The following is a 14,317-nucleotide window of genomic DNA, read 5'->3' as shown; positions in this document are numbered from 1 at the left end:
CTGTTGCGGGTTTCGCTTGATGAATCCAAGCACTACGTACGCCTTGCTGGTCGTTGCTGCTACGTGTTGTAGAAATTTCAGATTACTGTCAAATAGCACCCATAAAAAAACAGATCAAAATATTAAATGAAACGTAATTAAAAATACCATGTAGGAAAATATATAATGATATTAGACGTCGTGACCATGTTACAGACGCTATAAATCAATGAAGACGCATGGTAGTCTAGTCGCATAGGAGTATTGAGCGGAAACCCAAAACTTGAAACTTAAAAAAACTCAAAATCGAAAAAAAAAAAACACAGCGCTGATTTTTTGATATGCTGTGTAAAAAAGCCTCAATTTTCAAGGAAAAATATAAAAAAACATATTTCATCCAATCAATGTTTTTCAATACAATATCCCAAAATTTTTAAACATAACATTTTTGCTAAAAAGTATTTTTAACTACTATTGATATTTTGATCTTTGGCCCAAGTTATGAAGTCATTAAAAAACAATTTTTTTGACCATCTTAACATGGAAATGGTCACCCTAATGAAAAAAAGGGACAAAACTATTAATTTTTGAGAAATGCTGAAAACCACTATATTGTTTTGCTATATATTAGGGTGGATAATCATGATCATTTTTTCAGAACAATTTTTTTTTGGTTCCCAAACTGTTGGCACACGAATTTTATTATAATTTCTAAGGACAGAATTCCAAGAGGGATAGGGTTTTTGATCTAATTTCCGTCCTACTAAGCACAACCCGCGCTTTACCTCTCTTTTCTGAACGAATTTGAACGAAAAATGGAGTATTTTTGTCAAAGATCATTTCTAAATTTATTCACCTTTCCATACGTACCGTTGGATTTGATAAAGAGTCACACATTGTTGAGATATTGTTTAAAATCTAATACTGCTTCTTGATTCTAAATTCGTTCTACGAGTTTCAATTCCGTCCTAACGCATTGAAACGCCATTAGATTTCCTTCGTCCTACGGGTAAACGTAGAAAAAGAGGAGCTAGGAGCGCTTCTTTTGTTTTGAGAACAATGAGCGTAAATATTCATACAATGCGCTCTAACAGGGTTTACGTTGTAGCTAATGAACTAACGCATCGGAACAAACCTATTATTGCTTTGTGCATGGTGAAATCATTGATATTATTGATCTTTTCTGATCGATAGAACGGAAATGGGCGATTACGACGAAGTAGTGCTTTACCCTACTGAAAAAAAAACTTCGAGCAAAACATCAACTGCAATCTGCTTTCATTCAAGGTAGTTCGGAGAAATTTTAGATTTCATGCGATGCCTGACATAGTTTTGAGTAGAATTCCAAGAAAACTCTGAATTGAACTCAAAATCAATTTTAATTAAAACTCTTAGGAATTTCTGAGGAGTTTGCGGCAGAAAACGAATCAGGAGCATAAGAACTTAGACGTTTTTGGGGAATACTTAAGGAGTGAGGGGATGCTAATAGGAGGATATAATATAAATCTGATAATAACTCCAGGAGATCTTGAAAGGAATTCCAGGAGAGTTTGCCAAACAAATTAACAGGAAAAAGCAACAATGCTACCCACGCCAGGGAGGCAGCTTCCACACCTGGACCCTAGCTATCGACCCATCAACTCATGAACCGGGGACCAACGGCTTTACTTCCCTTCCGAAGGAAGGCGTGATCAGAGATGTATGCTTCAGAACATCCCGGTGGCGCCGACTGGGATTGAATCTAGGCCTGCTGAGATGAGAGGTAATCAAGCTTACCACTACACCACCGGCGTCGCTATCTAAGGAATTTATAAGGAGAAATACAAGTTAATGCTCAGGAGACTTTCAATGTGAGAAGAATTTTAAGGGAATGAGTGATATTCAAAAGAAAATCTAAAATTAATTCAATGAACATTCTGATAATCTTTCCAAATGTTTCCAAATGGTTTTTTTTTTCTGATGAGAATTTCAAGGAAATTCCGAGGAAACCTCAAAGAACTTTGAATTCGGAGGATAGTTCCAAAGAAATTTTGAGGAATATTTCAATGGAATTGCGAGAAGTATTCTAAGTATATTCTGGTGATATTTTTTAGATAATTAAAGGAAATAAACTTCTAGAATAATTCCATAAGAGTTTTGGGAGAGGAAAACTCCAAGTGAATTTTCATGAAAAATTTCCGTTGAATATGTAACAGACTATTGCCACTTGAAAGTTCCAAAAAATATTTTCTAAAACTAATGAAACTGCCTTGAAATTCTTTCATAGTTCGATAAGATGCTAACAATACTTCACATCAACACTTTAAAGTTTCCTAAACTTTCCTAACGATCATGGATCTTATCTAAAGTTTGAACAATTCGTTCAAATTCTCGAAACTTCTTTAATATTGATGAAATTTGTGCTTATGTTTACGGGACTACTCTGAGGTTCTCTGTTTTTTCCTGAAGTAGTCGAAACTTCTCTAAAGTTTATGCAGTTTTCATTAAGCTTGTTGTACTGCCCTGAATTACATTAAACTATCCTAAAAATGTTTAGCTTGCGTGAACTTCTGAACTTATGTGAAGAAGTCAATAATTTCCTTAACATCTCTGGTTTTCTCTGAAAATCTGGGATCTTCTTAAAATTTCCCGCAAATTTTCAGAAACTAATGGAACTTAAACTCCCTCTATTTTTGGAGCTTACTAAACGTTTTTGAAATGCTCCTTCTTTTTGTTCTTCTTCATCGCATTTCAAGCTTATTGCTTATAGTGGTGCTTGGATATGTATGATGCAACAACTTCAGCTTGAATTTCTGTTTGCAGTACGAATGTTTGGGAAATACACAAAATTCAACTTAAAATATGACCATCGAACAAAGATATAGCTATTGAAAAAATGGGCCTGAGCACTACTGGCTTATCGCATATTAGCTTATTGTGTGCTCTCAAACTTAGTGTTTTAGGTGCACTTCCACAGTTATTAATTGAGAGCTTTCGAGGCCTGTATTACTTTTTGCATTAGTAAAATTGTGTGGCAGCCTCCTCCATGGTATGGTCTTGCTTTATAGCTACCGACTGAGCTAAGGGAAATGCTCCTGCATTTTGCTAATATTCATGGAAGATCCTGGAACTTCTTTAACACTTCGGAACACGATGCCTCCGGTAAAATGTGTAACGTCAAATTGGCAATGTTTGAAAAATCATTGCTCAGCAGTTTATTTAAATCTTTAAAGTATGTAGTTTGAAATGGTCTCAATAGATTTAAAATTTGTTTATAAATGGCTTAGCTATAATTTTACAAATATTGCAAGTTGCCGTTGCTAAGCTCCCACAATTTTCTTGGAATCAAAACGAAATAATTAATATCGTTCTATGATTTTCACTGAAGTTCACAAAACATTTCTGAAGTTATGGAACTGCCCTTCAATTATCCACAATAATTCAGAATTTCCTGATGTTATTAAAACTGCCCAAAAGATTTCTAAATTTCCTTAGTTCTCTAGACTGCCCTGAATTTCTCCGTTTTATATAAACCACAATTTACTGAAATTAGTTAAATAGCCTTGAAGTTTCCACAATTTTTCTGAAGCTTTATAAGCACTCACAGAACTTTGCATTAAATCACTGATTTTTCCTAAACATATCTGGACATCCCTGAAGATTTCTATGCTTACCAGAAGTTGTCTAAATTTGTTTTATGTTCCGGAAAATTTGCTGATATATATTCATAATTCCCTTCTGAAATTTTCGGATCAATCATAGAATTCTCGGAATACATCATAATTCTACGAAACTCGCTGCAAATTTTCTTAAGTTAATGGGATAGTTCTGAAGTTTTCTGATCGTCTTCAAAGTACTTGGAACTTCGCTGATGATCGTGCAACTATTTAAACAGATATAAATTTCTTAGAAGTTGTTTGAAATTTCTAGAAGGTGTTTGCTAAAAGATTTCGCATTTTTATTTTTATTAATGGAGCTTCGTTGAATTTGATGTTCTCTAATCAATATTCGCTGATCTGTCTTGATTTCTCGGAGCTTCCTTGATATAGATGGAATTCTTGTAAACCCCGTTAACTCCCCTGAAATTATCAGGACTTCTGTGAAGTTCCTGAAATAATTTGTGAATTTTTCATAAATTCTCTGAAGGATTCTGTACTTCTATGAAATTCTCGGATCATCGTAAGGGATTTTTTTTCGGCGCATCATGAAACTATCCTGAATTTTTTATTAACTCACGATTATAGGTCTTTAAACTGTTCCAAAAGTCTGGACTGAAGCTACGGAAACTGCCCTTAAGATCTCTGAAAATCGCCAAAGATCTCTAGATCTAACTATTCTGAGGTACCGTAAAACGTAGTAACAATGATAGTATTTTAAAGTATATTCTAAATAATTTGTTTTGTTGTTTATTTATTTATTTGATGAGGCTCAATCGAATTAACTTTACAGAGCCGAGAATTCCTGGTCACTATACAATACATCTTAAAACTATAGTCAACAGGTACAAAACAATAAACACTTTATCTTCCGATATCCAAAAAGCCTCCTCCATCAGAACGGGAGCCAGTTCCAGTGGTTTCATTGTATGGCAGTATTGCCAACGAGGGTCAAAGCGCTTTCATTGCAGCAATGGACGCAAAACGTGGTCAGCACTCACACACTCATCACTAAACGGTTTCTTTCCTAAATCAACGACGCATCGACCGAAAGAACTGCTAATGAAGAACAATGAGGAGGACCACACAATGCACACTGGGTTTTTTTTTTTTTTTTAGTCTTTATTATAGAGATTTTTAGCCTGGGGCTAGTTCATCTCTTAAAATGCACACTGGGGACAAAATCGAAACAATGTGTTAAAATTCAATAGCTTCGGTGCTCGCTGGAACAAGAGACTAAAAAATAGTCATTCTTATAGAAATAAGTCTCAGAAATCGATTGGAGTGGGTTTAATCTTGGGCACAATAGGATAAAATGGGGTTTTTCACAGTTTTGCCCTAAAATCTCCTATTTTGCATGATTTGAATGCTGTATCTCAAGATACCGATGATATAGACGGATGATTTCTTGGGCAAAGTTGATCAGGAGGTCAAGGACTGTTGGATGATGGACAGAAAAATTCAGAATTCTTCCGCTAGGCGGCGCTAGTGAGCATTCGAAGTGTATATGTTTGCGCTGCTGTATCTTAAGATCCTGACTATTTAGACGTATGATTTCTTCGGCAAAGTTGATAAGGAGGTCAAGGAACAATCCGGAATTCTCTCGCTAGATGGCACTAGTGAGCATTTGAAATGAATATGTTTGTGCTACGGTATGTTCATGTATTCTTCTTTGTGTGTGTGTGTGTGTGTATGTATGTGTGTGTGTGTGTGTGTGTGTGTGTGTGTGTGTGTGTGTGTGTGTGTGTGTGTGTGGAAAATTCGGAAAATTCAAATGTCTTCTTCATCGCTCTCCTCGTTAAGTTCACCGGGGTCATCATCTTCTTCGTCACTCTCTTCGATGAGTTCACCGGAGTCATCCGATTTTCCATGGTTTTCATCGCTGTCATCTTGTTTCAAGGTGTATTCGTCCAGCCTCTCTTCGAACCTGGCATCAGTATTTCTCGATTGTCTGCTCTGATTAAAGAAACAGGCAAGCTTTGGGTCAGACCTAGACCTAGCATGATGGGTTTTTAACTTACTCATAAGTTGGTTATTTTCCCTGAGACACTAAGAACTTGTTCCGGTCGTATCTCCGGAATTGTATGACCAATTTTGAAACTATTCCGTAGCGATCTATGTAATCATAATCTCGAGCAAAGTAAAATATCAAACTGATAACAAGTTCTATGACCCGGTCATCACTTTTTGATAATGTCCTGCAAAATACCTCAGCGGCGAAACCTGCCCAAACATGTTCAAGGAGTTACTGCGCATCGTTCTTGATCTATTTGGATGTATATAAGAAGCTCAAGTGACGTTCTAGGTCATCCAAAGCATTCTGTAGTTTAGAACATTTGACAACCAAGGGCTGCACAATGTCCTCAGCGTCGAAACTTGCTCAAACATGTTCAAAGAGGTTCTGTACATCGCTCATGATCAGTTTGATGTATATATGATGCTCAAGGTTCACCAAATTGTCCTTGATCTTAGATCAAATAATGTACCAGGTCAGTCATAACCGGTACAAGGCCCTTACTGCCGTGAGATGACAAAGTGACGTAAACGCCACCATGGTCAATTTTCACTTTTCTTCATATTCATAATCTATACCCTAAGATAGACCATAAAACGCTCTCTTCGTGATAAAAATGTGTTTTGGAGGCCGGGAGACAAAGTGACGTAACCATACATTTTCGGAGAAAGAGTCATATGTTTTCACTGTTTCTACGGATAAGTGACGTCCACCATATAAGAATTTTGAAAATTCAAAAGAAGTTTTAAACAGTGAGGTTCATATTTTCCGCTTAATTTTTACATTTTTTAACAGAATGAATTTTTTTTGCAAATTTTTATAATTTTTGCAAGTTTATGCACCCAGGTCCATGACTATAATGCACATCAGTTTCGTTGTAATTGATGATGTATGAGATGTTATAGGTTCTCCAAGTTGCTTTGGAGTTCAGATTATTTGATCTACTGGCTCAACCATGAACTGCACGATGTCCTCAGCGACAAAACCTACAAAGACATGTTCATAAAGTTTCTGCGGATCGTTTTTGATTTATTTTGATTTATAATCAAGGTTCTCCAAATTGTCCTTGAGTTCAGATCAAATTCTCATACAGGTTCATTGATTCAAAGCCCTTTGTATTAAAACATCTCCAAACAGGGTTAAACATATCATGCACATTATTTACGTTTGAATTCGATATGTTTAAGACGTTCTAGGTTCACCAAATTGTCCTCAAACTTGTTAATTAGGCTACTATCTCGCATTTTAGTTTGATTACATTCATAGATCAGGGGGCCTCCATAAGCTCGGTCGGTAGAGCTTGCGACCATAAAGCAAACCATGCTGGAGGTGGCTGGGTTCGAATCCCGGTTGGTCTAGGATTTCAGATTGGAAAATTTCTCAACTTCCCTGGGCATAGTATATTATTGTACTTGCCACAGAATATACACATGTAAAAATCGAACAAGCTTGGAAAGCTTTCAATTAACAACTGTGGAAGTGTATCTAGAGCACTAAGTTGAGAGCAGGCGTTAATTTACAGTTGGGACGTAATAGCCAGAGAAGATCATATATAGCACTAACTAGCGGAGGAATTCCGAATTGTTCTGTCCATCATCCAACAGTCCTTGACCCCCTGATCAACTTTGCCGAAGAAATCATCCGTCTAAATAGTCAGGATCTTGAAATACAGCAGCACAAATATATTCACTTTTAATGCTCACTAGCACCACCTAGTGGAGGAATGCTGAATTTTTTGTACATCATCAAACAATCCTTGACCCCCTGATCAACTTTGCCCAAGAAATCATCCGTCTAAATAGTCAGGATCTTGAGATACAGCAGCGAAACATATTCACTTCGAATGCTCACTAGCGCCGCCTAGCGGAAGAATTCCGAATTGTTCTGTCCATCAGTCAACAGTCCTTGACCTCTTGATCAACTTTGCCGAAGAAATCATCCGTCTAAATAGTCAGGATCTTGAGATACAGCAGCGCAAACATATTCACTTCGAATGCTCACTAGCGCCGCTTAGCGGAAGAATTACGAATTGTTCTGTCCATCATCCAACAATCCTTGACCTCCTGATCAACTTTGCTGAAGAAATCATCCGTCTCAATAGTCAGGATCTTGAGATACAGCAGCACAAACATATACACTTCGAATGCTCACTAGCGCCGCCTTGCGGAAGAATTCCGAATTGTTCTGTTCATCATTCAACAGTCCTTGACCTCTTGATCAACTTTGCCGAAGAAATCATCCGTCTATATCATCGGTATCTTGAGATACAGCATTCAAATCATGCAAAATAGGAGATTTTAGGGCAAAACTGTGAAAACCCCCAACTTACCCTATCGTGCCCAAGATGAAATCCACTCCAATCGATTCCTGAGACTTTTTTCTATAAGCATGACTATTTTTTAGTCTCTTGTTCCAGCGAGCACCGAAGCTATTGAATTTTAACACATTGTTTCGATTTTGTCCCCAGTGTGCAATGGTTGCTGCCGAGAAAACAGACGATCGCGTGGCAATTTAGTTCTTTAAATATGAAACTTTGAATGAATATACAATCAGAAAACTTCATAAGTAATAAGAATACAACATTGAATTTAATACATTTAATAAGTGATGGTTTGAGTTTTTTTTTTCAAACAGGCGAAAAACACGAAAATTGTTTTTTTTTAATATGTTTGTAAAATATGTAACACATACTGTATAAACACTACATAAGATTTCAACGGAAATACCCTAAGCTACAATATGGAACTAATGTTTCTAATTTGGAAAAAGCGCAGCTAGTAAATTTAATCTTTACATTATACTATCAAAGTTACCCGCTTTATCAAAGATACCCCGTTTTACGGTACATAGCAACTTCTGAAAAGTTTCCACAAGGTTCTCTTTGTTTCTGAAGTTCTCTTGACACCGGTGAAGTTATCTGAAATTTTAGGTACTTCCTAAACGTTCCTACAGTTTTTCGGTTTAAGGTTCTAAGGTAAGTTCCCCATATTTTCAGGATGATAACTTCCCTTATGTTCCCGCAGATTGATTATGAAGCTTCACCGAATTTCTCTGCATTTCCTTTCATTTCTCACAACATCTGTAAAGTTCCTACAATTGTTGTGAGATTAAAGGGAACTGAAGATATTAAATCTTGTATAAAGTTAATTACAAACTTGAAATAAATCATTTAATTTTATGAAGAGATTTTTAGTGTGTTGATTTATTTGTTATTTGTTATGATTGCTTACCTTTTTACAGATACGCGTATTTCGTCTACTACTTGCAGACTTCATCAGTGCCAAGTACTCAACACCACTGGGCACTGATGAAGTCTGCAAGTAGTAGTCGAAATACGCGTATATGTCAAAAGATAAGCAATTGATAGATATCGAGTAAACTAGAGTAGATTATTACAATAGATCAATTTACTGGTCGCAGTAGTGTTAGGTCCCGAACAGAGAAAAAAAAAACTAGAAGATTTAGTGTATTTTTAAACCGATTCGAGTATGAATATGGCATTAAATCTGGTTTTCAAAGTTGGTGCACAGGTAAAAAATGAGGTTATGGGACACCACTAGTTTGTGCCGATTTCTATAGCGCGGTTCCAATTAACCGCACTATAACCATTTTTACTGTATGCCATGTATGGGTTTGGGTTGCCTATAAACTACGTTGTGCTTCTGAGATATAAAAAAAAACTCTCTACTCAGTTAGCAGTTCATATTTCGAAGACCTTAACATTGTTTTATGTGCAAAAAAAAATAGGAAGTTTGAATTTTTATTAAAAAATCTTACAAGGAATGGTCTGTCTGATATTAAGGATTTTAATTTGGTCATAAGACCAAAATAGCTTAATTGTTTTACAGTGTAGGGGAAATAGATGTAATGTCGGCCTAAATGCCCCTAATTTGGGCCCATACATAAATTCAGTAATCGACTAAATTTTCAATAGCGACAAAAAATATCCATTAGTACCGTTCCAATGACACGTTCATCTAGATAAAATTGAAAAATAGCAGATTTTTAACGATGGGCCCAATCTTAGATCCATTGGCCAACATTAGAGCCCTCTATATTTATTTAATAACATTGTGATAGAACGTTTAATTTACTAATCATGTTTTGTTGGTGCAAGGACGAATAACAGCATTGAACCCAGACCTACTGGGGTAAGAGGCAGTCCTGTTATGCACCAGGGGGGGGGGGGGGTTCGTCGGAAGTTTTTGTTAATTTATTCTGTAATATGATTGTAGATGCCGACTTATAAATATGCCGAAACGGTTCCATCACACACCGGTCAGATCCTAGTTCTGCGAACTTACGCTCCGCTGGTTTTATTTACGTTGGACTATAGCCGAGATTAGAATCTGTTTATTTCCTCTGTACAACACCCATAAATAATACATAATAAACTTGCGTATTTGTATTCTTACGTTGAAACCACCCAATCAACCGGCCGCTCGCTCATCGCCGTTACATCAGTATCTACACACCATTATATTATTTATTAGTACGATTCGCAAACCGGTAGCCGGAATCAAAGTAAATGCTATTTTTTTAGCTCACGTACGTCGTCGTCGTCGTAGTCACCGGCATAAGAGGCTAGTGGGTACGTGTTTTCACACGCGACATCACCGTTTAAAGCGATGACACACATGTGTACATATTGGGGAATGGAGGAGACAGCTACGTGGAAAAATCACCTGACCAGCTGATTTCAGATGTTTGCTCCCTAAAAGACGGAGCAGTGCGTACCCTCCAACTATGGCTATGTATCTTGTCTTTTGCTGACAGCATTTCCATTTAGATAGATAAGATGATTGCGGTTGCGTATACGTTCCGCTAGTTTAACAAAAGAAATATGTGTTTCTATATAGGATCCTAATCGAATTGAGTTTTACCAGCAGCGGTTGAATAGGAAAGGCTTTATTTCTTGCTTCTACTGTTATAAACTCAGCTGTTTTATGCAAATCCTGCCAACTATCATTAGTGTTGCATGTGTAGGTGCAGTATTTGTACATAGCTAACTGGTTTTCCCATATTGCGACTGTCATGCTTTTGGTATTTTTTACATTTACACAGTTGGGATAATTGCTAGCCTACCTGTTGGTAAGACATGATTTATCGTCAGAATAGTGATGTTTATATTTGCAATGTAATTGTAGTAGGCATTCTAGTTTTGTAATTAGACTCAGCATTTCACCCGATGAATATCATTTGCGGTGTGTTTATTTGAATATTAAAACAAAACATTCACAGGTATACCTCGATATAACGTAACTGTTACTTTAGATTTCCATCGTCGATTTCCCGCAAATTATCATTCAAACAAGCAAAGTAATATCACCATCGGACAGATGACATAATCCCCCATTTATTGCTAGTATTAATTTGTATGATTCAATTGTTATTAGAGAGATATTGACGGTGGAAATCAAAAGTGACAGTTTCGTTATATCGAGATATACCTGTATTTGAAGGCTACCTACTAAATGAAGAAATTTTACTTTTTACATATGTATCCTACACATCCCTACTGCTTTTTACATATATGTATCCTGCACATGCTTGAAAGATTTCCATCCTGGCCGGCTGCTCGATTTTGCCTTGACCTTAGCCCAGATTAGATTCCTGTCGACTTCCTTTATTTCGTTGTTGAGGCTCCACCGCCATGAGCCCCTGGGTCTGCCTCTGTTGCGAAGTCCTTTTGAGTGTTCTCCGCTGTTACACACCACATTTCGCTGGCGTATAACAACACGTTTGAATTGAAAATTCAAATGTTGGAACGTTGACTTATCTGGTTAGAATTCCATACATTTCGTAAACTAGCAAAAGCAGGCTCCTATGCCGCTCTTGGTCCCACCGTCTGACGCTATCTGGTTGCTAAGATATTGGAAAGTTTCAACTTCCTCCACTACTAACCCCACTACCGTGAAGTTGGAAGAGTTGTCCGTGTTGACCTTCAACGATTTGGTTTTGCTGATGTTGATGGCGAGGCCCACCTTAGAGGAGCGTTCGGCTAGGTCGTTGAACTTACTCTACATATCAGAGCACCGTTGTGCCAATAGCGCAACGTCAACAGCCAAATCGAAGTCGTTGAGGTGCTTCATAGTGATAGACTACCAAAGTAGCCCACGATTCGGTACACGGTCAATTGCATGATCTCGTCGATTACGATGAAGAACATTAGCGGTGATAGTAAACATCCTTGCCTTATACCTGCGACTACCCGGATAGGGTCGAACAAGGCTCCGTTATGCAGGACTCTACATGTAAAAGCATCGTATTGCGCTTCGATTAGGTTGACGATTTTATCCGGGACTCCTTTGCATCTCAGGGCGTCTCACAGATTTTTGTGATTGAGTCCAGAGGCGTCGCGTGCCTCATTTGTTTACTTGTGCCCAAACTTTGTTTGTTATAGTTTACCACCACATATTAGTTTTTGTTTTATTTTTCAATGCGCCATGAATTCGAGAGGCATATTCTCAATTAATATATTAATCACTACCGAACGTAACATTTCTATCATCTTGTGTAATACCCCGTTCACATTACAGCGTATATTACGTTATATACGCTGTCTTGCAATGAGCACTCATACATCTAGTTTTCACTGGAAATCCTTTGTATGAGTGTTCTTTGCAAGACAGCCCATATTACGTAATATAGACTGTAATGTGAACGGGGTATAAGCAAAACTTGTATGGCCCTTTTCGCGCTAATCGAAGTAAAAGGAATTACAAAACTTAACTAATTCTCGTTTTTATCACAAGGCTAACTCTTTCCACTGAAGTCTCCTGGGTAGCAAACATGAGTTAATCATCAGAACAACACTATGAGAATGAACCAGGGGAAGCTCATAAGTCTTGACAAGTTCACCGGCGCAACCATCGGAATTTGAGAGATTTACAACTGACAAGATAGTAAAAGCGAGCTTTTGCGCTCTCATTCTTCATTACTCCCTTTGCCTGCAATCAGCGCGTGCACAGCGAGAAATGCACGCTTTAGGCGGCACCCATACATCACAAATGTTCTTCTAATTTAAAGTCACACATTCAAGCCGGTCTGCAAGTGATAACGTCCCACCAAGACTGCTGTTTCCGTGTTACTCCCATTTGACGCGTGACTGTTGAAAGTTTCAATTACAACTAGTGGTGCAAACCGCCATGTACTGTGGAAAATTTGTGGTATGTTTCAAGAGGTGATAGAAGCTCTGCTTGGCTTACATCAGGCATTTGACTATTCAAAACATGCCACCAGCCACCCAAAAAAGCTCGCTTTTAGGTGCACTATTTAACGAGTTTTGTCATGGTAGTGATATCGACCCGCTTAGAAATCATTGCATTAGGGATTGGCAGACCACCCGAACTGAATTTAATCCTTTTTGAAGCAAATCAAGGTCGAAGATGTAATAGATAAAATAGTGTATTCATGGTCACTTGTGGTCTGGAGTAGAGAAGTACAGCTATAATGTGACCATAAAATCTATAAAAATCTGAATGCATTTTTTTAAATTATTTACACCTGTGTCGTGCACAGGTTGCACATGTAGACGCGACGCCACTGATTGAGTCGGTCGAAAACTTTTTCGTAATCACTGAGTACCAAATAGAGGGACTCTTGGAATTCTTTAACCTGTTCCAGGATGATGCTACCTACATACTGCCGCCGGAGAGTCGCATCGATCTTCTCCTGTATCCGATTCAGGTGCACAGAACTTCGAGAACAACGCTCCTCAATCTTACGAGAGGTAGCATCAGTGATTAACTCATTTCGCTGAGTGCGCAGCTCACCCAGATTGTTTTCTCTTGTCTCGTTAACGGCGTTTTTATTTATTTGTTTGTTCTATATTCAAAATAAATTACATTTCATTATAAACCTAGGTGCTCCCGCTGCTGCAGTAACGTACCAGCCTTAATCGTTATGATATATAGGGGAAATGGATGTAATATCGGCGTATATGCCCCTAATTTGGGCCCATACATAAATTCAGCAATCTAATAAATTTTCAATAGCGACCTAATATATCCATTAGTACCGTCCCAATGACGCGTTCGTCTAGATAAAATTGATAAATAGCAGATTTTTAACGATGGGCCCAATCTTAGATACATAGCCCAACATTAGAGCCATTTTTCCCTATATCTAAGTGTTTTTACGTTGTTCCTGCCTTGACAATTCAGTATTTAAAACAGGTTTTCCATACCTGCATGCCAGTATAACAATTGACATCTTAAAACTAAAAACTAAAACTAAACCTTATCTAAGTATAAAGGGAATTAATCGTAATTGAGGATTGCAACGATTTTTGCCTGAAATTATTAATTATTTTTGTTGAACATTTGTTGTACCTCGGTAGTACTGTACCAGGGAGGCAACTTCAAACATGATTCTTTGAAGAGCTTTTTTCCTGGTAATGCAACAATTATACAATATTGGCACAGCGTAAAGCATGGCCGGGCTAAAAACTTGTTTAAATATTAGAAGTTTATTCGTCAGACAAAGTTTGGATTTCCTGTTTATAAGAGGATACAAACATTTGATATATCCGGAGCAAATTGTTACTAGGGCGAAACTAGCCAAATGTACACCAATTGAGAAAAACCGCACGCAAGTTTGCACGTATTTGTTTTGATTTCCTTAAAAGTGTCACTCAGCGGTGCGGTGGTGTAGTGGTAAGCGTGATCATAAGGGAAGTAAAGCCGTT

The 14,317-nt window shown here is 37.5% G+C and overlaps 2 protein-coding genes across 3 annotated transcripts in view; both read right to left on the bottom strand.

The window, feature by feature from the left end:
• LOC135711071 (UPF0547 protein C16orf87 homolog) overlaps positions 1 to 12,701 on the bottom strand; it is a 145,690-nt gene extending 132,989 nt beyond the window's left edge. Inside the window, exon 1 of the mRNA XM_065233818.1 lies at positions 12,697 to 12,701. The gene's annotated coding sequence lies outside the window, so the exon portion shown is untranslated. The remainder of the gene's footprint in view (positions 1 to 12,696) is intronic.
• Positions 1 to 14,317, bottom strand: part of LOC135711060 (serine-rich adhesin for platelets) — a 76,968-nt gene that overhangs the window by 25,711 nt on the left and 36,940 nt on the right. The gene's annotated exons all lie outside the window — the stretch shown is intronic.

This window comes from Ochlerotatus camptorhynchus, unplaced genomic scaffold (genome assembly GCF_037179485.1).
Source record: "Ochlerotatus camptorhynchus isolate MF236.1 unplaced genomic scaffold, CSIRO-AGI_Acam_v1.1 ptg000417l, whole genome shotgun sequence".
Classification (NCBI taxonomy): domain Eukaryota; kingdom Metazoa; phylum Arthropoda; class Insecta; order Diptera; family Culicidae; genus Ochlerotatus; species Ochlerotatus camptorhynchus.
Note: the sequence above shows the minus strand (reverse complement) of the source record. Positions and strands in the feature narration are given on the sequence as shown.